This window comes from Polypterus senegalus, chromosome 1 (genome assembly GCF_016835505.1).
Source record: "Polypterus senegalus isolate Bchr_013 chromosome 1, ASM1683550v1, whole genome shotgun sequence".
NCBI classification, from domain to species: Eukaryota; Metazoa; Chordata; class Cladistia; order Polypteriformes; family Polypteridae; genus Polypterus; species Polypterus senegalus.
This window is the reverse complement of record NC_053154.1, coordinates 149,148,954-149,171,979: the sequence shown is the minus strand read 5'-3', so window position 1 is coordinate 149,171,979 and position 23,026 is coordinate 149,148,954.

Below are 23,026 nucleotides of genomic sequence, written 5' to 3'. Positions count from 1 at the left end.
CCCCAGTCATTAGATCCAGTATAAGCCAAAACCCAGTCCCACATGTCACAATTACTTCCGAATCCAGAGGTTGTAACAGTTACACACACATATTTGTCAGACCAGTTCCACTGGATTTGTCGATCAGTCCCACAGTCAATAATAGAACAGAAATCCACCTGAACTGATGTGGTGATTCCGAAAGGAAAAGTCAAGGTGACCAGAGCAGTCGACAAGGGGATGGAAAGACATAGTAGGACCACAATCAAGGGTGCCATCTTTTGCAATGTGAGATGTGAATCCAAGCAGGCAGTCCCTCAACTTTAACAGCATGTGGTGTCCACAGCAGAACTTGGAGCGGTCCTCCACGAGGGTGATGCCAATGTTTCCTTCGAGTATCTCTAGCCAGAATCCAGGTTCCTAATGGAATCGGGGAGTCCTTTGATGGAGGACTAGTTCTCCAGGCCTGATTCACCTGCTCGTGGACTTCCTTCAGAGAAGCTTGGAGACCTGTAAGACTGGAAAGAAGATCATTGTCCACAGTATGCACTGTAACATTACCTATGACCATGCCGATTGGCATGGGCCGTCCGGTCAGAATTTCGAATGGCGACAGCCCTAACTGCCGATGTGTTCTTCCCCTTAATCCCATCAAGGCCAGAGGCAGAGCATCAGGCCAAGTTAAATTTGTTTGCTCACAGATTTTAGCCAATTTAGATTTCAAGGTACCATTGCATCGTTCCACAATACCTCCACTCTGAGGGTGGTATTTGCAATAATGATTTAATTTTTGAATTTATCTGGAGCCACGTGGTTCAAATGTGTGCCATTATCAGTTTGTAATTTCTGCGGTATGCCCCATCTTGGAATGATTGCCTTTATCAAAGCTTTTGCCACAGTTTTGGCATCTGCATGTTTGGAAGGGAAAGTTTCCACCCATCGGGAGAACACACCAACAGTTACTAAACAGTATCGGTACCCCTTTTATGGTATTAATTCAATGAAGTCCATTTGAAGGTGTTCGAATGGACCCATTGGGTTAGGTGTAACGGCGGGACTTACCTAGGTGCCCTTTCCTACATTAAACTTTTGACATAATGCACAGCACCTGCAGAACTGCTCTTTGGGAGGAAAGGTTTGTTAGTTTGCTTATGGGTCCAGACTCCATCAGAGAGGGACCCTTCTTTGGACCATTTTCTCTTCTCTGTGTCCGTGGCTGCACTCTGTAAAGAAATAATTTGATTATCAGTGTCCTGGTCATTTCTCTGTTGGAATAAAGAGATTGGTGTGTTATTATACGCAGCCCGTTTAGCAAGATGATCAGCTAATTCGTTTCCTTTGCTGACAGAATCCTGTTTTCCTGTGTGAGCTTGACATTTTAATGATCGCTAGCTTTGATGGTTTCGTTATAGCCTCTAAGAGGGATTCTTTTAGTTTTTGATGCTGAATGGGCTTGCCAGTTTCCATAATGCCCCATGATCATGGCAGACTCCAAAAGCATATCTAGAATCAGTATAGATAGTTACAATTTTCCCTCTGACAACTGACAAGCTCAGGTGAGAGCTATCAACTCAGCTGCCTGTGCGCTTAAACTTGAAGAAATTTGGTTGTTTCCTGTAGGTCTGGTCTAGGTTTTATAACCTTGGTTATTTCATCATGACAGTTGGTAGAAAAGTGCCTGGATTTAAGGTGGAGCACCTTTCTATGGTAACATTTGACAACGTACAGAGTACATTTTGATAGTGTATTGCCCTAGCAGTAATGAGATGTGATGTTTTAACCTGTACTAAAATGGAGTGTATGGCGTGAGGCACTTTTACCACTAGGGGGCTCATGAGCACTATATCTGTACTGGCTAGCACGGCCTCTGTTGTGGCTGCTACAGCTCTGAGACGGTTTGTAATTCCTGCAGCCACTGGATCCAATTTTTTTCTCGAAAAATAGGCTAAGCCTTTGTTTTTTCTCCATGGAATTGTGTAAGAACTGCATTCATATATCCCCCCTTTTCGTCCACGAACAGAGTGAATGGACGAGATAGTCAACAGTCCCAACGCATGCGCAAACAGTAGGGCACTTTTTTTTATTTAAAGTCACATAGAGCCTTCTCAGCTTGATCATTGCATGCCACCTGACCAGAAAGGGGGAGAGCAGGGGTGATCACTAAAGTTTGCAAAAGCTGTGCTCTTGCAGTGAAACTTAAAATCCATTGCCGGCAGTATCCTAGAATGCCTAATACAGACATAGCTGTTGCTTTGTAACAGGTCGAGGAAGATTTTGAATGGTGTTTATACGATCGCTAGAGAGAGAGAGCTCTTGTTTCACAAGAAATGTCATGACCTGAATATTTCACAGTTGTTTGAATTAACTGCAGTTTTGTTTTAGAAACTTTATGGCCATTTGCTGCTAAAACTAATAATTTCTGAGTATCACGTGCACAATGTTCTTTTGTAGTACTACACATTATATCATTTACATACTGTATCAATACACTGTCTTTATCTAGCCTTTTAAATTTTGAGCAAGAGCTTATCCAATACACAAGGGCTACAATATATCCCTGAGGCATAACGGTCCATGTCCAACGGCGGTTTTGGAAAGTAAAGGCAAACCAGAATTGAGAGTCGGGGTGCAAAGGAATACAACAATATGCTGGAGACAGAGGATACTGGGCGCGATGCAGGCGGAAGGATGATTTGGGGTAAATCACCAGTGGCTCACAGTGTGCTATCCTTCCATAATCATTTTTCCCCAGGGACTACAGTGCATCGGGAAGTGAGGAAAGCCAAGTGGGAGAGGTGGTTTGCAATGAAAAAGCAGAAAGGGAAGGACAGCACAATGCACAATGTACAGTACTAAAAAATCATTTTGAAGCACAACTTTAGTTATCAAATGATCTGAGGTATCAAAAATACCCGGAACAACGTGCAGCCAGTCCGTCCTATCGAAACATTGTTCCACCCAATCCCCAATTTCAACTCACTGAACGGTGCTAGAATTGGCTAAAGAAAAACATGGGGAACCGAACCTCCGAAATAGAAAACGCTTTGGGAATATGTGAAGTGCACTGACACACAGTAATACCCGAACTATTTCGAAATGACATTTGCACTGTTTTGTGTTTCTTGTATCTCACACCCTCATACACCTTTATGTACGATGGAGTGTCCGATCAGAAGAAAATATGAAGCTGGTTTTAAAGTCGTTGAAGTGGTGAAAGAAATTGGTACCTGCGCTGCTCCAACAGAATTTGAAGTGCCTGAGAAAATGGTGCGAGACTGGAGAAAGCAAGAAGTGGTAAAAAAATAATAATTATCGCATTTTTGAATGGGCGTATATGTTTTGGTCTGATTTTATGATCGATTTTTCGGGTTTCAAGACCCGACTTATACACAGGTATATATGGTAAACCATGGCCATTGCTGCTGGCCACATACATGAGTAAATACCACTCTTAGAGCATGAGGTCATATAAAAAATGGTTCAGATCCATCATGTAATGTTCTATGACTGCTGAATTTAAGCTAAGCAGGTAGACAGTACAATTACTGTATAAAATGGTCATCACGTCTCTTTACACAGCCATTCCTCACACAAACAATGAGACTGGCAGAACTGGTTCTTAGCCTCAATGCTTTGTCTTTTGAGATCAGCTTTTTTTACCAGGTCAGAGGAGTTGCAATGGGTACTAGAATGAGACTTATCTATTTTAACATCTTCATCATTTGGGTGGAAAAGCATTTTTTTACTTCCTACAAAGGCTTTGTGCCAGACCTGCAAAAAAATATATATATTAACAATTGTTTAGGTGCTGCCTCTTGATCCAGAAGCCACCTACAGGAATTCATCAATAATTTTCAAGTTTCCATCATTCTCTTAATCAACAATTCTACCACAACTCTACCATTTTTACACATTAGTTTTTCTTTAGCTCCCTGGGACTAAAAGTTTGCCTATTACAAGCCAACTGACTTACACAGTTACCTTCTCTACAGCTCATTCCATCCTGGGCATAATGAAAACTCTCTTTCTCTTTTACTGTTCCTTAGACTCCACCAATTATTCAGTGATGATGGTGACTTCTGTAATGAAACACTCAGAATGAGGAGTTCAATGATAGAGGATATCATCCTCACATTGTGGACAAAGCCCTCGATCAAGCCAGGAGTAGACTTTGTAACCTCTACTCTAAGAGAAAGTCCAATATTGAAACTCACATCCTGCTGGTCTTCCCTTTCCACACTAAAAGTCAGGTCATCAAACACAATTTCCCAATTTTGTAGACTTATCCTTCCACTGGAACCTTTTTTCTAACCCTCCATTGACCATCTGACCTATGCATACTCCTCGTCTGCCGCAAACATCATATAAAAGGGTCACATTCTGCACCTGGCACTTTGAAGTGTATAAGAGACCACTGTGTCACTTGCAAGCATGTCACCAACAATACCCTTGTATCTGATCCCTCAGGTAAATTCAATATTAAACAATGTGCCTCTTCTCTGTCTAAAAATCTTATTTACTGCATTAGTTATAGAAAATGTCCAGCCCTTTGCATCCCTTGATCACAGCCAAACTGATATGTCTATGTCCTTTCTGAGGGATTCAAAGACATTCTTCAACGAAAAACAGAAAAAGCTAAGCTCATTCTAAGCTTTAGATCACATATTTCTCCAGATCTTAGTGACCAACTATTTTTTAAATCACTCCCTTCACTTCCTCTAATGGCATCTTTTATACAATTAAAAGGTTTTAAATAATCTTTACCCTTTTTTTAATTAATGTATATTCCATCTTTCTATAGAGGGGCAGCAAAACAGGTGACCTACTCTACTTCCTTACAGACCACTATTACAACAACATGGCAAGGACCACCAAATAGGGCTAGTGAGAAATTCAGTCCAGTTCGGTTTATTTTTGTATAGTATTCTTCACTCAGTAAAGGCTTAGGGTGCTGTAAAAAATTCACAGGTAAAGTGCAATTAACACTTTACAAATTACTAATTACACAATACGCAGACAAAAACATATACTTGCTTAAACATAGGAAGATAAAGTAGTTCAAAAGAGATTAACATTAATGAAACCCAACAATGTCTGTCCATTAACATTATCATTGAACTATGGCCAGTTGACAACAGAGGAGAGGAAAACAAAAACTCCACTGTAGTAGCATCCTCTGCCCCTGATGAAGACAGACAGATGCAATATGCACAGCTAATCAGCAGCTCTAGTCATGGTATGCCAACCTGAAGTAGTGAGTCTTCAGCCCTGATTTAACAGCTGAAACCAAAGGGGCATCTCTTATGCATGCAGGCAGATTCCATAGCTTTGGAGCTGTGTGGCTGAAAACTCAACATTCAACTGTTATCATTGAAATCTTAAGTAGGCAGGCATCTTGACATTTTATTTTGTGCTCTGGTTTGTAAGTAATAAAAAGTTCAGATAGGTGATCAGGGCTTTGACCATTGAAGGCTTTAGATGTAAGAAAAAGGATTTTAAAATCTGCACTAAATTTAACTGGAAGCCAGCATAATGATTTAAGAACTGGAGTTATGAGGTCATACTTTCTAGTCCATGTAATGATTAACTGAAAGCTGCATAAAGAACAGCCTGTGAATAACACATCAGTCATACTAGAAACCAATGCATGAATTAATCTGTCAGTATCCTCCATATTAGAAACCTTATTTTCCAATACTGGTACACTGGAAACATAAATGAAGTAAAAATATATTATCAATAAGAATAAATACCACCACTATACCCAAACCCACCCCTTGTTAAAATGCATATCTGCTAATTACAACAGCTGGGCATATAACAAATTATTCAACATAAAAACATACATAAATCAGGCAACAGTAAGCTGTTTTAAACTGAAAAAGAAATGATGGATGTGTTGCAGCAGACATGGAAGGAGTGGATGAAAGAGCTTTCAATCAGCAATAAATGTGAAAATGTTCACCCTACCAGTAAGCTCTTCAGGTCTTACCAGGCCCACCTACAGAATCTGTGTTGCACAATATGTAACTGCAGCTTTGGGTTCTCCCGGTGGATCCCTCACAGCTCCTCAATCTGCTCTCAACTTTATTTTTCTCACTTTCTCCTCTTCCGTTTTTTTAAAGGTCACTTCTGGTGAAACAGACCCCTTCTTGGCATTGCACTGCCTAGTGTTAATTGGATCATTTCAGTTCTAAGGTCCTGTTAATGGAGTTTTTTGAACTCCTAATTAGCATAGCAAAGTGACTTGCTCATCTACAGAGAGAACTTTCAAGATCCAGTGAAGTAAAGAAAGATATAGACGACTGTAATATGGTTGCATGTTATGTAGTTTGGGTGATATCAAAGAGCAATATCCCTTCAACAACTTCAGGAAAAGCCTTTAAGCAGCCAATTTATGTGAAGAATTTGGCCTGTGACAAAAGCCTAGCTCTGTCAACTTGTCTCCATTGTGTTTCATTCAGTCCTGGCCTTTGTCACTTACAGATATTTGCTGCCATTTGATATTTGTGTCTTTGGACCCACACCCTAAAAATAAAGCTATTACTTTCAGTTAACTCTAAAGTTCATTAAAGAATGCAAACGTTGAGTGCCGGTGCCATGCTATTCCTTGACAAACAGAACAACCATGTCCTTAAGGCACCATCAGAGCATGTAATATATTACTTTATATCGGTACTCCATATTTAGGACAGCAAGATAGCTCAGTATTGAACCCTGCTGCCTCACCGCTCCAGGGACCTGGTTGTGATTTCAAGGCTGGTCATCGTCAATATGGAGACGGCATGTTCGCCCCATTTCTTCAAAGGTTTATAAGTTCACTTGCGTCTTTTATTTGGCTGTTATGAGTGAGTGTGAGGGTGCTGTATAATGGATCAGCCTTTAGTCCAGAGGTAATTCCTGATGCCTGCCTTTCTTCATCCCTAATGCTGTGAGGATATGCTCCGGCCCCCTGCCACTAAGCCCCTGCAAAAGTGAGATCAAAAACTGGATGTATTAATAGATAACATTTTTAATGCAAAGCTGGAAGTTATCCCACCAGCACTGCACCAGCATTTAATGACAAACCAGACATTCTATGAACATTCAGTCTTTCTGAGTCAGCCTGGTCAGTCACTAATCAACTGTACTGAGGTGGCAAAAAGTCTAAGAAATAAGGAAAAGAGATGGCAGCCAAGCCAGGAATCAAAGAAGGATGACAGCACTATGAAGTGTGCATTGTATCTAAACAAATAATATTTATTTATTTATATTACAATCTTCTGCAGTAAGCACGATCCCAGGGCAGTTTACACCACATCAAGCAACTTGTTTAATGTCACAAGGTGAATCAGTTATAGGAAATAAACAAAGAGCTTTGTGATTTACAGACCAAAGCATATATCTAAAGAAATTCTTTTGTCATGTGTGACTTCAAAGATTATAGTGTGAAAGGTAATTTTTAAGCACAAGGCAGCCACCAAAATGTTTCCCTTTTCTTTGGGGTTAAAACAGGAAGCATTTCATCTAAAATCTTGCAAATGAAAAGAGGCACTTTACTGCTTATTTCTGACACATTTAAATGGGTTGTGGCAGGATGTGAATGCTTCCACAAATTAACAAAAAAAGATAGTCTTGTCGAAACTCAAAAATGGGTATAAGCTGTAATTTGAAGGTTAAAATAGATTTAATCAAGCTCTTAAAGCCCACCAGTGGATGCCACTATGGAGCTGATTGCAGGTATTTGAGCCCACGCTCTTAGGAACTCTGCAATAATCATCTGCTAACAGGTTTCCATCTTTTACCGATAATCAAGGTTCTGATAAACTCTGAAGTGAGCGAAGGAGGGCACAGCTGTCTGTGCTCAAAGTCACCTAGGCATCATTGCTGCAAGCTGCAGGCACACCTGACATTTCAGATCTGATGCTTGCAGTTTATGCCACAGCAATCCAGTCACTTACAATGCCCAATTCTACACCTGCATTTAAGGGTCTCTCATATACGTGATGGGCAGAGTCAAGGATCGATAGGCTCGTTGAAGAAAATAAAAGGGAAACAGAAGATTTAGAATAGTAGTGGTGTGGAGTACCCATAGGGAAAAATCAAAGAAATGTAAGTACAGTAGGTGTTGCTATTTTGTTTAAATTTTATTTTATTACCAATGAATCCATTTTGGTTTTATATAGTGTTTGTGTGTGGGTTTCCCTCAAAGGTTTCTGTTATTCCTTCCACATCTAAGATGTAATGCCAGTTTAGGTTGATTTGTGATTTCACATTGGATCCTGTGAGTGTGTGCATGAGTTGGACCTCAGACAAGCTGACAACGTATCCAGTATTTGGCATCCCAGGACCCTGAACTGGAGTAAGTGGGATTCAGAAGTATTCAGACCCTTCACTTTCTGTTTTATTGTGTTGTAGATTTCATTTTAAATGGATAAATGTGCTATTTTTTCCTATCAATCTACACTCAGTGACCCAGAAAAAATGGTATAAGCTGCTTAAATGTGTGTGTGAAAAGCTTATAGACATTTACAGTATCTAAGAAGACATTACGTTGTACTTGCTGTGAAAGAGGTGTTTGCAATGCACTGAATTAAGGGTCTGAATACCTACATGAATAAAAGTTTTCAGTTTTTGAAGTTTAATATATTTGGAAACCTTTATGAAAAGATGTTGTCCATTTGTCATCATGGGTTATTAAGTGTAAATTGATGAGCAAAAATGGCAAATTTCTCCATTTAAAATTCTATCCATCCATCCATCAATTCATCCATCCATCCATCCTCTTCCGCTTATCTGAGATCGGGTCGCGGGGGCAGCAGCTTGAGCAGAGATACCCAGACTTCCCTTTCCCCGGCCACTTCTTCCAGCTCTTCCGGGGGAAACCCAAGGAGTTCCCAGGCCAGCCGAGAGACATAGTCCCTCCAGCGTGTCCTGGGTCTTCCCCGGGGCCTCCTCCCGGTTAGACGTGCCAGGAACACCTCACCAGGGAGGTGTCCAGGAGGCATCCTGATCAGATGCCCGAGCCACCTCATCTGACTCCTCTTGATGTGGAGGAGCAGCAGCTCTACTCTGAGCCCCTCCCTGATGACCGAGCTTTTCACCCTATCTTTAAAGAAAATCCCAGGCACCCTGCATAGGAAACTCATTTCAGCCGCTTGTATTCGCGATCTTGTCCTTTCGGTCACTACCCATAGCTCATGACCATAGGTGAGGGTAGGAGCGTAGATCGACTGGTAAATTGAGAGCTTTGCCTTATGGCTCAGCTCCTTTTTCACCACGACAGACTGATGTAGAGCCCACATCACTGTGGACGCCCCACCGATCTGCCTGTCGATCTCACACTCCATTCTTCCCTTACTCGTGAACAAGACCCTGAGATACTTGAATTCCTTCACTTGAGGCAGGATCTCGTTCCCAACCCTGACATGGCACTCCACCCTTTTCCGACTGAGGACCATGGCTTCAGAATTGGAGGTACTGATTCTCATCCCAGCCGCTTCACACTCAGCTGCGAACCGTTCCACAGAGAGCTGAAGATCATGGCCTGATGAAGCAAACAAGACATCAAACAACAAACAGCAAACAACATCATCTGCAAAAAGCAGTGACCCAATCCTGAGTGCACCAAACCAGACCCCCTCAATGCCTTGGCTGTGCCTAGAAATTCTGTCCATAAAAGTTATGAACAGAATCGATGACAAAGGGCAGCCCTGGCAGAGTCCAACTCTCACTGGAAACGGGCTCGACTTACTGCCGGCAATGTGGACCAAGCTCTGACAACAGTCGTAGAGGGACCGAACAGCCCTTATCAGGGGGTCCGGTACCCCATTCTCTTGGAGTACCCCCCACAGGATTCCCAGAGGGACACGGTCGAATGCCTTTTCCAAGTCCACAAAGCACATGTAGACTGGTTGGGCAAACTCCCATGTACCCCCCCAGGACCATACTAAGGGTGTAGAGTTGGTCCTCTGTTCCGCGACCAAGACAAAAACCACACTGTTCCTCCTGAATCCGAGGTTCGACTATCTGACAGACCCTCCTCTCCAGGACCCCCGTATAGACTTTTCCAGGGAGGCTGGGGGGTGTGATCCCTCTGTAGTTGGAATACACCCTCCGGTCCCCCTTCTTAAAGAGGGGGAATACCACCCTGGTCTGCCAATCCAGAGGCACTGTCCCCGATGTCCATGCAATGTTGCAGAGGCGTATCAACCAAGACAGAGCCTTGAGGAACTCCGGGCATATCTCATCCACCCCCAGGGCCCTGCCACCAAGGAGTTTTTTGGCCACCTCGGTGACCTTAGTCCCAGAGATGGGGGAGCCTATCTCCAAGTCCCCAGGCTCTGCTTCCTTATTGGAAGGCATGTTAGTGGGATTGATGAGGTCATCAGAGTACTCCCCCACCGACCCACAACGTCCCAAGTCAAGGTCAGCAGTGCACCATCCTTACCATATACAGTATTGACTCTGCACTGCTTCCCCCTCCTGAGACGCTGGATGGTGGACCAGAATCTCCTCAAAGCCATCTTAAAGTCGCTCTCCATGGCCTCCCCAAACTCCTCCCACGCCCAAGTTTTTGCCTCAGCAACCACCAAAGCCGCATTCCGTTTGGACTTCCGGTACCTATCAGCTGCCTCCAGAGTCCCAGAGAACAAAAGGGACTCCTTCAGCTTGACGGTATCCCTCACCGCCAGTGTCCACCAACGGGTTTGGAGATTGCCGCCATGACAGGCACTGACCACCTTACGGCCACAGCTCCGGTCAGCCGCCTCAAAAATAGAGGCACGGAACATGGCCCATTTGGACTCAATGTCCCCCACCTCCCTCAGGACGTGGTCGAAGTTCTGCCAGAGGTGGGAGTTGAAGCTACTTCTGACAGGTGACTCACAACACGTTTGGGCCTACCAGGCCTGACCGGCATCCTCCCCTTCCATCGAAGCCTACTCACCACCAGGTGTTGACCAGTTAACAGCTCCACCCTTCTCTTCACCCGAGTGTCCAAGACATGTGGCCACAGGTCCGATGACACAACCACAGTGTCGATCATCAAACTTAGGCCTAGGTTGTCCTGGTGCCAAGTGCACATATGAACACCCCATGCTTGAACATGGTGTTCGTTATGGACAATTCGGGATGAGCACAGAAATCCAATAACAAAACACTGCTTGGGCTCAGATCGCGGAGTCTATTCCTCCCAATCACGCCCTTCTAGGTCTCACTGTCATTGCACATGTGAGCATTGAAGTCTCCCAGCAGAACAAGGGAGTCCCCAGAAGGTATGCCATCTAGCACCCCCTCCAGGGACTCCAAAAAGGGTGGGTACTTCAAACTGCTGCTCGGTGCATACGCGTGGGGGGAGGCTACCCTCTCATCCACCGGGGTAAACGCCAATGAACAGGCTCCAAGTCTGGGGGCAATAAGTATGCCCACACCCGCTTGGCACCTCTCACTGGGGGCAACTCCAGAGTGGTAGAGAATCCAGCCCCTCTCAAGGAGATTGGTTCCAGAGTCCAAGCTGTGCGTCGAGGTTAGCCCGACTATATCTAACTGGAACCTCTCGACCTCGCACACTAGCTCAGGCTCCTTCCCCTTCAGAGAGGTAATATTCCACGTCTCAAGAGCCAGTTTCTGTAGCCAAGGTTTGGACCGCCAAGGTCCCCGCCTTTGGCCACCACCCAACTCACACTGCACCTGACCTCCTTGGCCCCTCCCATAGGTGGTGAGCCTATGGGAAGGGGGACCCACGTTGCCTTTCGGGCAGTGCCCGACCGAGCCCCATGGGTGCAGGCCCGGCCACCAGGCACTCGCCATCGAGCCCCACCTCCAGGCCTGGCTCCAGGCAAGGGAAAACGTCGTCCAAAGTTTTCATTCCTCATAGAAGGTTTGCTGAACCGCTCTTTGTCTCATCCCTCACCTAGGACCAATTTGCCTTGGGTGGCCCTACCAGACGCATAAACCCCCGGACAATAGAGCTCCTAGGATCATTGGTCCACGCAAACCCCTCCACCATGATAAGGTGGCGGTTCGAGGAGGGGCCATTTAAAATTAAATCTGCTATACAAAAAGTGGGCAGAAAGTGAAGTGCCTGAATACTTTCTGAATCCACTGTATGTACATAATGAACACTATTTCAAAAGATTGACATCACTATGGTTCAGTCAAACATGCGTACATTCATCCAGTGTATCTACCATTTTTTGTATTGTTACCAGAAGTCTGTCCTTTGTAATAACAGGCAAAAACTCCCTTATATAGCAGACTGGTACTCAGCAGGTCAGTTCTGTGTAATGAAGAAAACTAACAGTAGGAAACTGAAGTGCAAACTCCACCATAGGCATTCCAGGAAGGAATTAAACTAAACATCAATTTTTGTCTTCTACTTCTACCTGCTGACATTCAATCAGCCTGAATCTTCTATAATACCTTGAGCACAAATATAAATCTATTAACACCATTAAAGTTCAATCACTCAGAAATACATTTTACCGACAGTGATAGTTGTAACCACAAATTAAAAATAACTATTTGATAATTGTGATTTGTGAACTTAACTATGATAGCTCTAGAAGCAGATAGAGAAGAAGTTTCTTAAAAAACGAAAGTAGAAAAAATCTTTCCAGCATTGTAACAAATATGGCAAGGGCTGTAAATGGAGGTTAGTGATTGTGACAGACACACTGTTCATATATAATGAAAGAAGGTGCTATATTGGGGTCTTACAGAGCGTAATCCATATGCAAATAGCTCAGTTGGTAGTTATCTATATCTGGTATTGATCACAAATAGCTCTACTGAATATGTGAAATGTGTGGGTATTTAAGGCCTATCAAGGAGCCTCAAATCAGAAGCCCACAGCACAGATGTGATGTTGACTCTGTGCCAAGAACAATGCCTCCTGTGCTCTACCAAATGGAACTTCAGTCGTCAATGACCCCCACAGAAGAGCCGAACAAAGGCTGCACTGTTCCAAATGGCATCTCTTAGGTTGTTTTTGTATGTATAAAAATTATAGTGCAATGCATATTAGAAGTGAAAGCTGCATTTTAAAGCAAGTTATGCATATCCCTTCTTTGGTACCATATTTCCCTTGTCTTAAAATTTTTGCCATGTTTATTAAGAAGTATCAGGTTCAAACTAGGAGCTGCATTTCTAAAAGGAAGACATCTTCAGTGAGCTTGCTCCCCCTTCTAGACGTATAGGTGATACATTAACAATTTATGAATCTCCTTCTTCATCTTTTCCCACTTCTATTTGGGGTCGATGTGCTTGGTCAACCTTCTCCAAATGACTTGGTGCTTCACCTCCTTGCCAGTCAAGCCATTTTCCTTCTGATCTTATTTTGCTTTATCCATTAACCTCTGATTTGGCCTTTCTCTTCCCCCATACTTTCATTCCCATAACTCTTTTGCCCAATGCTTTGAATAAATTAAGATATACACTGACATACAGTATATCTCTATTGATATCTAAAGTGCTACTGCCTCGCATTAAAAAGATCATGGGTTCGTGTCCCGGGTCCTCCCTGTGTGGTAGCACTTTGAGTAGTGAGAAAAGTGCTATATAAATGTAATTAATTATAATTATTATTAAATATTATAAACATGTTGTTACATGAAGAAGAATGAGGATGAGCAAAAAAGTAAATGGCTACATTTAAAGATGTCACCTTTAAGGTTACATCCCAATATGCATTTAAAATTTCTGAATCCTTCTACCAATATAATCACTTGACATATAGCTTTTGAATGAATTATAGCAGGGCTCTTCGAAGCTGGTCCTGGAGACTGTAGTGGCTACAGGTTTTTGTTCCAACCCAATTTCTTAACTCAATGTCAGTTATTTAATTTATAGCACTTATTTCTGGATTAACATTTTTATTTTTCCTTTTAGTTGTTTTGCTTGTTAAGGTTTCCACAAATTAATTGCTGGTTTTAGTCTTAAACAGCTGTATTCACAGTTTTTAATTGCTCTTTATTAGCTATAAAATACAAAAGACAAAGGGACCAGAAGTTCTCCATCTGACTTGATTCCACTGTCACACACGTGTGCATTGGAGGCAGCTGAAGGGCTTAGAGAGGACTGATTATACATATGCCCGGGGATTACGCTAATGCTCTTTCTGAGTTCTCTACAGGTCTTTCCCGGGAAATCCCACCAGGAGCTGCCATCTCGAAGCGGGACACATCACTTCCGGTCCCGGCCCCCGAGGACGACATCACTTCCAGTTCCGGCACAGAGGACGACATCACTTCCGCCCACTGTCCTATAAAGCCTCCTGCCTTTGCTCTGGGAGGCAGTTCTGTTTTGGACTCTGTCGTGTAAACTTGACTTACATGAATCAATTGCTTTTGCAGCCAGGAAACCGCATTAAACGGGTGGCTGCCCCAAACAATTGCCATGCCTCAAGTCTCTTCTTATTACAGTGGTGTAGCCGGCAGGATGATGTCCCTGAAGAACCCGGGACACGACCCTAGAAAGAACCAGATGGGAAAGTACCGGGGCCGAGTTTCAGGGCGGGGTGTGCGACAGGGGGTCGGGAAGGACACTGCTCCACGAGGGCAACCCTAGGCTGAAGCCCTATCTGGTGGAGAAGGTGGAGGGGACCCACAGGCGTGGGCTGGTTTCTGGGAGGACACAAAAGGGGCTCAGTATGCTCTCCTGGGCAGGAGAGCCGAGCTGCCCATTGGGACCAAGGTCCCTGATAACGATGGGTTTACCCCAGGCCAGCAGGTGAAGGAGATACAAACCTCGGAGTTTAACCCAAATAGAGGGCTTCCAGAGCAAGCTATGGCTCTCTGGCAGCAGGTGGGTCAGTGGCTACGGCCATTCGAATTGACCCCGCTACAAATTGTGCAGCAGGTTGCCTGTTTTTTGCTGTTACAGCACCTACCCCAGGATTTTACCCAGCCGGCCTGGGGCGATTTTCATTCTATGCAGGAGCTCCTACAGCTCCTAAAGACCCCGAGGCAGGTTGTGAAACCTGGGAGGGCAGAACAGCCGCTTCGTGGACTACCCGGGAGCTATGTCCCACTGAGGCAGTCCCTGCCACGCACTCCAGAGCCTGTTCCGAAGTCGCCGGACCGTCTGGCCTGCGACCTGTCGAGGAACAAGGCAGACCGTAGGGGGCCGCGGCAGTGTTGTTTGTGTGCCTTTAGCAATCCCCTGGTAGACAACCATACGGGGGAGCTTCTCATTAACAGACATAAAGTGACGGCCCTGTTTGATTCCGGCAGTAACGTGTCTGTCGTTGCTTGCTGATTTGTTCTACCGCAACAGTGGACTAAAAGAAAGACCAGCCTAAAATGTATACATGGAGATATCCGCATGTACAAAACCGCCCGGTGTTACGTGTGTCTCGGAGGAACCCTTCGAAAACTCACCGTAGCGGTTCACCCGGATCCTCCGTTTCCCGTAATCCTCGGGCGGGACTGGTCTGAAAGTAACAGCGGTAGACTAGAGAACATTCCCGGAAAAGCTTTGGGCCTCGTTATAGGTGAAAAAGACTCATCTCAAGCTGCTTCCACGCCGTGTAATCAGCCGACAGGGAGTGGGGCGGAAGGCCAAGAGAGTGACGCAGGCACTCCCGGACCGTCGAGGGCTGCTACGTCATCCACCAGCGCCCCGGCAGCAAGGGAGGAGTCTTCGCCCCTTGAGGTCAGACCGGACCCGCTCTCTGAGTTGCACTTTCAGTTTAGAGCGACGCCGGCTTCTTTCAAGAGAGAACAGTGGAATGACGACTCTGAAACACGCAAAGAATGCAGTGGTCCTCATCGGAAACATCACACTCATCGGCCCATGCCACAGGGACCTCACTTCGTCATTGATAATGATTTGTTGTATCGGGTCACTGAGCATGAGGGGAAAGTCCGGAAGTTGTTGCTAGTCCCGCGAACCTACCGGCGGCAGGTCTGCGAGTTAGCACACTCCCACCTTCTTGGAGGCCATCTCGGCTCCAACAAGACACTGGAGCGAATCAAGCTCTGTTTTTTTTGGCAGGGGATTAACGAGGAGGTTCGCTGCTTTTGCATTTCCTGTCCTTTCAACTGCGGCAAATTCCCAGGAGGGACCGTGCTCCTCTGGTCCCCCTCCCCCCGATTGACGTTTCCTTTGACCGAATTGGGGTCGACATAGTAGGACCCCTAGAACCCTCAGCTTGAGGACATAAACATATACTTGTCCTCGTGGATTATGCAACCCGATACCCGGAAGCCATTCCGTTGTGCTCGGCCACTTCTAAAGTAATCGCACGGGAACTAGTAGGAGTCTTTGCGTGGGTGGGCATTCCTAGAGAAGTCCGGATGGACCAAGGGACGCCTTTTACCTTGGAAACGTTCAAGGAGACTGCCAAGTTACTGAAGATAAAGCATTTAAAGACCTCGGTGTATCATCCTCAAACCGATGGGTTAGTGGAGAGATTTAACCAAACTCTCAAACAAATGCTATGTAAGGTGGTCAGCGAGGATGGGAGGAATTGGGACCAACTCTTCCCCCTCGTCCTCTTTGCCTACCGGGAAGTTCCCCAAGCCTCTACGGGCTTCTCTCCATTTGAATTATTATACGGAAGACAGCCCCGGGGTATATTAGATATCTTAAAAGAGGGCTGGGAAGGAGAGGCACTTCCCTCAACAAATATTCTGGAGTATATTGCCCAATTGCGCGACAGATTTGATGCAATTAGACCCATTCTAAAAAGTCATATGGACAAGGCGCAAGCAGCACAGGCCCGCCTTTATGACCGTGGCACGACTCTCCGGGAGTTTCGCCCGGGGGATCGTGTCATGCTGTTGGTGCCTACTTCTCACTCCAAGTTGCTCGCACATTGGCTGGGCCCTTATGAAATTAAGGAGAGGAAGGGTTTGGTCGACTATTTGGTGAAACAACCCAATCGTCAACCAAGCGAGCGGGTGTATCATGTAAATCTGCTGAAACCATGGAAGGAGAGGGACCCCGATCCCTCCTCCTGTCAGCCCCGCTCTCTCTTCGCTGAAGTAAGTTCCCTTAATTTCGGCGAGCAGCTATCTCCGAGACAGAGGCAGGAGCTCAAAGCAGCTATCCGCTCCATCCCAGAGGTGGTGAGTGAACAGCCCGGTTGGACCTCTCTGATTGCGCATGACATATTGACTGACCCGGGGGTGATCGTCCGAGAGCGCCCCTACAGACTCCCGGAGGCAAAGAAAGCGGAGGTGGAACTAGAAATCAAATGAATGCTGGAACTAGGAGTGATTGAGGAGAGTAGTAGTCCCTGGTCCAGTCCCATCGTCTTGATTGCTAAGCCCGATGGCAGTTGGAGGTTTTGCAATGACTTCCGTCGGCTTAACCAGGTTTCCCAGTTTGATGCTTATCCCATGCCTCGCGTGGACAACCTCCTCAAGAGACTGGGACAAGCCAAATTCCTGACCACACTTGACATGACAAAGGGGTACTGGCAGGTTCCTTTAACGGAGTATGCGAAGGAAAAAAACGCGTTTAGCACTCCTAGCGGACACTGGCAGTATCGTGTCCTTCCATTCGGGTTACACGGGGCGCCTGCGACTTTCCAGCGTCTGGTGGACAAAGTGCTCCGATCCCATAACTCGTTTTGTGCTGCCCATCTGAATGACGTCTTCATCTATTCCAGCACATGGAAGGAACACCTACAGCAGGTCACAGCAGTATTGCGGACATTGGGGGAGGCCGGGCTTCGAATCAACCCCAAGAAATGTTTCTTCAGATTGAGAGAAGCCAAATATTTGGGCTACCTAGTGGGCCGGGGTACTGTGAGGCCACAGTGTTCCAAGTTACAAGCCATACTGGCCTGGCCCCGTCCGCAGACCAAGCGGCAGGTCCGATCCTTTCTCGGTTTGGCCGGGTACTACCGCCGGTTTGTGCCTCGCTTCTCCGAGAGAGCAGTGCCCTTGACCGACTTGACGAAGAAAAGAGCTCAAAACACCGTGGTATGGTCTGACAAAGCGGGGGCTGCATTCAATGACTTGAAAAAGGCTCTGACTTCAGAACCTATATTAATCTCCCTAACTTCTCTCCCATTTGTCCTCCAGACGGACGCTTCGGACACAGGCTTGGGAGCCGTGTTGAGCCAAAGCGTCGACGGCGTTGAACATCCCATAATGTACCTGAGCCGGAAACTGTTGGACCGGGAGACCAGGTATGCGGCGGTGGAGAAAGAAGCTCTGGCGATAAAATGGGCGGTGACTCAGCTGCGGTACTACCTCTTGGGTCGCGTGTTCACTCTGGTGACGGATCATGCACCTCTGAAGTGGATGGCCCTTCACAGGGAGTCGAATCCACGGGTCACGAGGTGGTTTCTTGACCTGCAGCAGTACAAGTTTTCGCTCGTTCATCGACAGGGGTCTCTTCATGCCAACGCCGATGCCCTCTCCAGGGTCCACGACCACTCGGTGCAGGACGCCCGACCCAATGGGTCTGGGCTGAGGGGGGAGTCTTGTCACACATGTGTGCATTGGAGGCAGCTGAAGGGCTTAGAGAGGACTGATTATACATCTGCCCGGGGGGTGGGGTACGCTAACGCTCTTTCTGAGTTCTCTACAGGTCTTTCCCGGGAAATCCCACCAGGAGCCGCCACCGGCGGGACACATCACTTCCGTCCCGCCCCAAAGATGACATCACTTCGTTCCGGCACAGAGGACGACATCACTTCTGCCCACCGTCCTATAAAGCCTCCTGCCTTTGCTCTGGGAGGCAGTTCTGTTTTGGACTCTGTCGTGTAAACTTGCCTTACATGAATCAATTGCTTTTGCAGCCAGGAAACCGCATTAAACGGGTGGCTGCCCCAAACCTTGCCATGCCTCAAGTCTCTTCTTATTACACCACCTACGTGTGAATTTGTTGTAAGCCGTCTGGTTTAATTAAATATTTAGAAGGAAACTGAATAGAAAAAAGTGAAGGACTGAGAATTACTCAGCCGTTTCAGAATACAAATCATTTGGATGATATCATTGGAAAAGAGAACATCTACAATATAAGAATGGCAAATGAAAACACTAACAAGCCATAAAATTAAATGAAACTTTTTATTGGCAAGGACTGGTTTCAAATTAAGCAGTTGGTTTGGAGTAGAAACTTGCAGACACTACGGCTAACCAGGACCAACTTTGCAAACCTACAGGATAAAAACAAAGGTTCACCAAATGATACTCAAATCATCATCATCAGTGATAACTGGAGGTTTACACTACCAGTATGGAACACTGGGCTTCATGGTGCAGAATCATTTGAACATACAATAGCATACCATTCATGCCCACGTAGTCTAGTTCAGGGTTACAGGGGTATGGAGCATCAGGTGAAAGGCAGTAGCCAACAGTGGACGGGGGGTTAGTCCATCACACAGCCCACTCATGCACACCCCCACTCTCATACTTACTTTATCACATGGGGACGTATCTACTCAAACTCCTGACTGCATTTACACCCTTACTGATAAACAATAGCAGTGTCTGTGATAGATAAAGGACCTCAGAGTAAATCTTGCATGCAAAGATGGGTATAAGCTGTTGAATGTTTCCTCAAAACTGAATGAAATTAATGAAAAAGAAATGAATAACGTACTCTATTCCAAATTGTGAATCTGTGTAGGACAGGGCATCCAAAATAGAATATTCTAGAATGACACTAGAGGAACTTACCACATAACAGCACAGAATATTTCATGTTTAAGATTACAAATGAATAACAAATTTTATTTTAAAGAGAAGGTGAAAAACAGTGTTAACAATAACTTCCCTTAGATATCACCTACAGCATGGCAGAAGGCAGCAGATCTAAGATCTATTTTATAGTCTAAAATGACTAAAATTGACTTTTTTTAAAAAAAGAATTACAATTGACCGAACTGTAGTATGGCAAATCACCAGGATAACAGCATCCCTGAATTAATTGTCTGATGTTGGTACCATCTTCTTGTGTGTGTCTTTCCCAAAGCACTACACCTCCAAACTTTGGCTTTGAAGAGTGAAGTACAAGCTTTACTTCAAGAAGGAAATGAAAGTTGTTTTGAATCTTTAGTTTTTAACCTTTCTGATCCACAGTAGGTTCTGTAGTCATTTTACACGCCACTCAGAAGTGCATATAAAGAACACTGCATCATGCTGGTAGCTGCTTAGTTTTTCAAATTTGCATTATCCACTCTTTTAGGTGAGCAGCGTGCCTGAACAGGCTCCTGAATAGTCAGTGGAACCAAAAGGCCAAGTTAAGTACAGTGCAGTCTACGTAGTGAGTGGAATTACCTGATATTCTGGGTTGTTGGAGATAAAGCACTTGTGGAAAGTAATTTCCGTGTCAGACTGGTTAGAGAGACCCTCGGGCAGATCTATTATGAAACTAATGATGCTTAAGCATCAAGGCCCCTAATCCTAGAGGGCCCCACCCCCCCGAAGCAACTTTAGTCAACATTGCTTAAAAATTTGGGATGTCTACTGTATGAGAAGGGATTTTTATTTCATGTAGTGGTTAAATTTCAAAAAGAAAAACATTGCAGTGATGTGTCATGGAACAACACCTTTGAAGAAGATGATAGTGGTTACCCAGACCTCATTGCTGGGACCCCATAACAGTTCAAAGTTCAGGGCCCCAAAAATGTAGGTACACCACGGGAGAGACCTGGAGATGCACATGGATATAACAGACATCAGGGTATCAAAGATGAGCTAAAAAATCTGAAGGAGTCATGAGTAATTGCAAAACATGTTCGGCATTGTATATTTATTTATTGACTCATTGAATTTATTTATTTTTTTCGGTTTGTTCGCTTGTGAGAAACCAATGAAGGGACCAATTCCAGTTTTATTTGTTGGGCCGCAACACTCAAGCCATGATGCAAGCCTGCAATGTTGGGTGGCATTTCTTGTAAAAGGACACTCAGACACTGACAGTTTATACATGTCTGTTTGTGGAACTTGTTGTAGAGGCTCATCTACACATTTAAACATCATGTTTGAGCTCATTTTATCAATTGTTGCCTTTCCTGTCCCCCCCATATAACTGACATCCACGTTTACACGCTCTAATTTGGGTCAGCTACACTGATTCATTTTTTGTTCAGTATATGAGCATTTTCATTCATTTTGTCTAAATGGGTGTTGCATTACACTAAAAATGAAAATTATGAAAGATCGCTGAAGTGTTCAGTCTCCCTATATGAATCGCCAAACCATTGGACCCGGGGCCATTTAAACAATTACAGTGGTGTGAAAAACTATTTGCCCACTTCCTGATTTCTTATTCTTTTGCATGTTTGTCACACAAAATGTTTCTGATCATCAAACACATTTAACCATTAGTCAAATATAACACAACTAAACACAAAATGCAGTTTTTAAATGATGGTTTTTATCATTTAGGGAGAAAAAAATCCAAACCTACATGGCCCTGTGTGAAAAAGTAATTGCCCCATGAACCTAATAACTGGTTGGGCCACCCTTAGCAGCAATAACTGCAATCAAGCGTTTGTGATAACTTGCAATGAGTCTTTACAGCCTGGAGGAATTTTGGCCCACTCATCTTTGCAGAATTGTTGTAATTCAGCTTTATTTGAGGGTTTTCTAGCATGAACCGCCTTTTTAAGGTCATGCCATAGCATCTCAATTGGATTCAGGTCAGGACTTTGACTAGGCCACTCCAAAGTCTTCATTTTGTTTTTCTTCAGCCATTCAGAGGTGGATTTGCTGGTGTGTTTTGGGTCATTGTCCTGTTGCAGCACCCAAGATCGCTTCAGCTTGAGTTGACGAACAGATGGCCGGACATTATCCTTCAGGATTTTTTAGTAGACAGTAGAATTCATGGTTCCATCTATCACAGCAAGCCTTCCAGGTCCTGAAGCAGCAAAACAACCCCAGACCATCACACTACCACCACCATATTTTACTGTTGGTATGATGTTCTTTTTCTGAAATGCTGTGTTCCTTTTACGCCAGATGTAACGGACATTTGCCTTCCAAAAGTTCAACTTTTGTCTCATCAGTCCACAAGGTATTTTCCCAAAAGTCTTGGCAATCATTGAGATGTTTCTTAGCAAAATTGAGACGAGCCCTAATGTTCTTTTTGCTTAACAGTGGTTTGCATCTTGGAAATCTGCCACGCAGGCCGTTTTTGCCCAGTCTCTTTCTTATGGTGGAGTCGTGAACACTGACCTTAATTGAGGCAAGTGAGGCCTGCAGTTCTTTAGACGTTGTCCTGGGGTCTTTTGTGACCTCTCGGATGAGTCGCCTCTGCGCTTGAGGTAATTTTGGTCGGCCGCCACTCCTGGGAAGGTTCACCACTGTTCCATGTTTTTGCCATTTGTGGATAATGGCTCTCACTGTGGTTCGCTGGAGTCCCAAAGCTTTAGAAATGGCTTTATAACCTTTACCAGACTGATAGATCTCAATTACTTCTGTTCTCATTTGTTCCTGAATTTCTTTGGATCTTGGCATGATGTCTAGCTTTTGAGGTGCTTTTGGTCTACTTCTCTGTGTCAGGCAGCTCCTATTTAAGTGATTTCTTGATTGAAACAGGTGTGGCAGTAATCAGGCCTGGGGTGGTTACGAAATTGAACTCAGGTGTGATACACCACAGTTAGGTTATTTTTTAACAAGGGGGCAATTACTTTTTCACACAGGGCCATGTAGGTTTGGATTTTTTTTCTCCCTAAATGATAAAAACCATCATTTAAAAACTGCATTTTGTGTTTACTTGTGTTATATTTGACTAATGGTTAAATGTGTTTGATGATCAGAAACATTCTGTGTGACAAACATGCAAAAGAATAAGAAATCAGGAAGGGGGCAAATAGTTTTTCACACCACTGTACATCTTAAAATGTGTAAAAGGTTAAAGTAACTAGTTAAGTACAATAAAACTGAAACTACAAACAGACAAGTGTGAAGTGAATCAGAGCACAGTAACTCAACATACATATTGTTTCAAAAAATCACAATGGGTGGACCCTCAGCAGTCTTCAAGCAAGACAAACTGGTAATTTAAATGATGCTGCCAATGCATTCTGTTTCCTTATGATGACAGAGGAGCTTAGAAATGTGCACTAAAGTTAGAGATGAAGTCATATAATTAGACA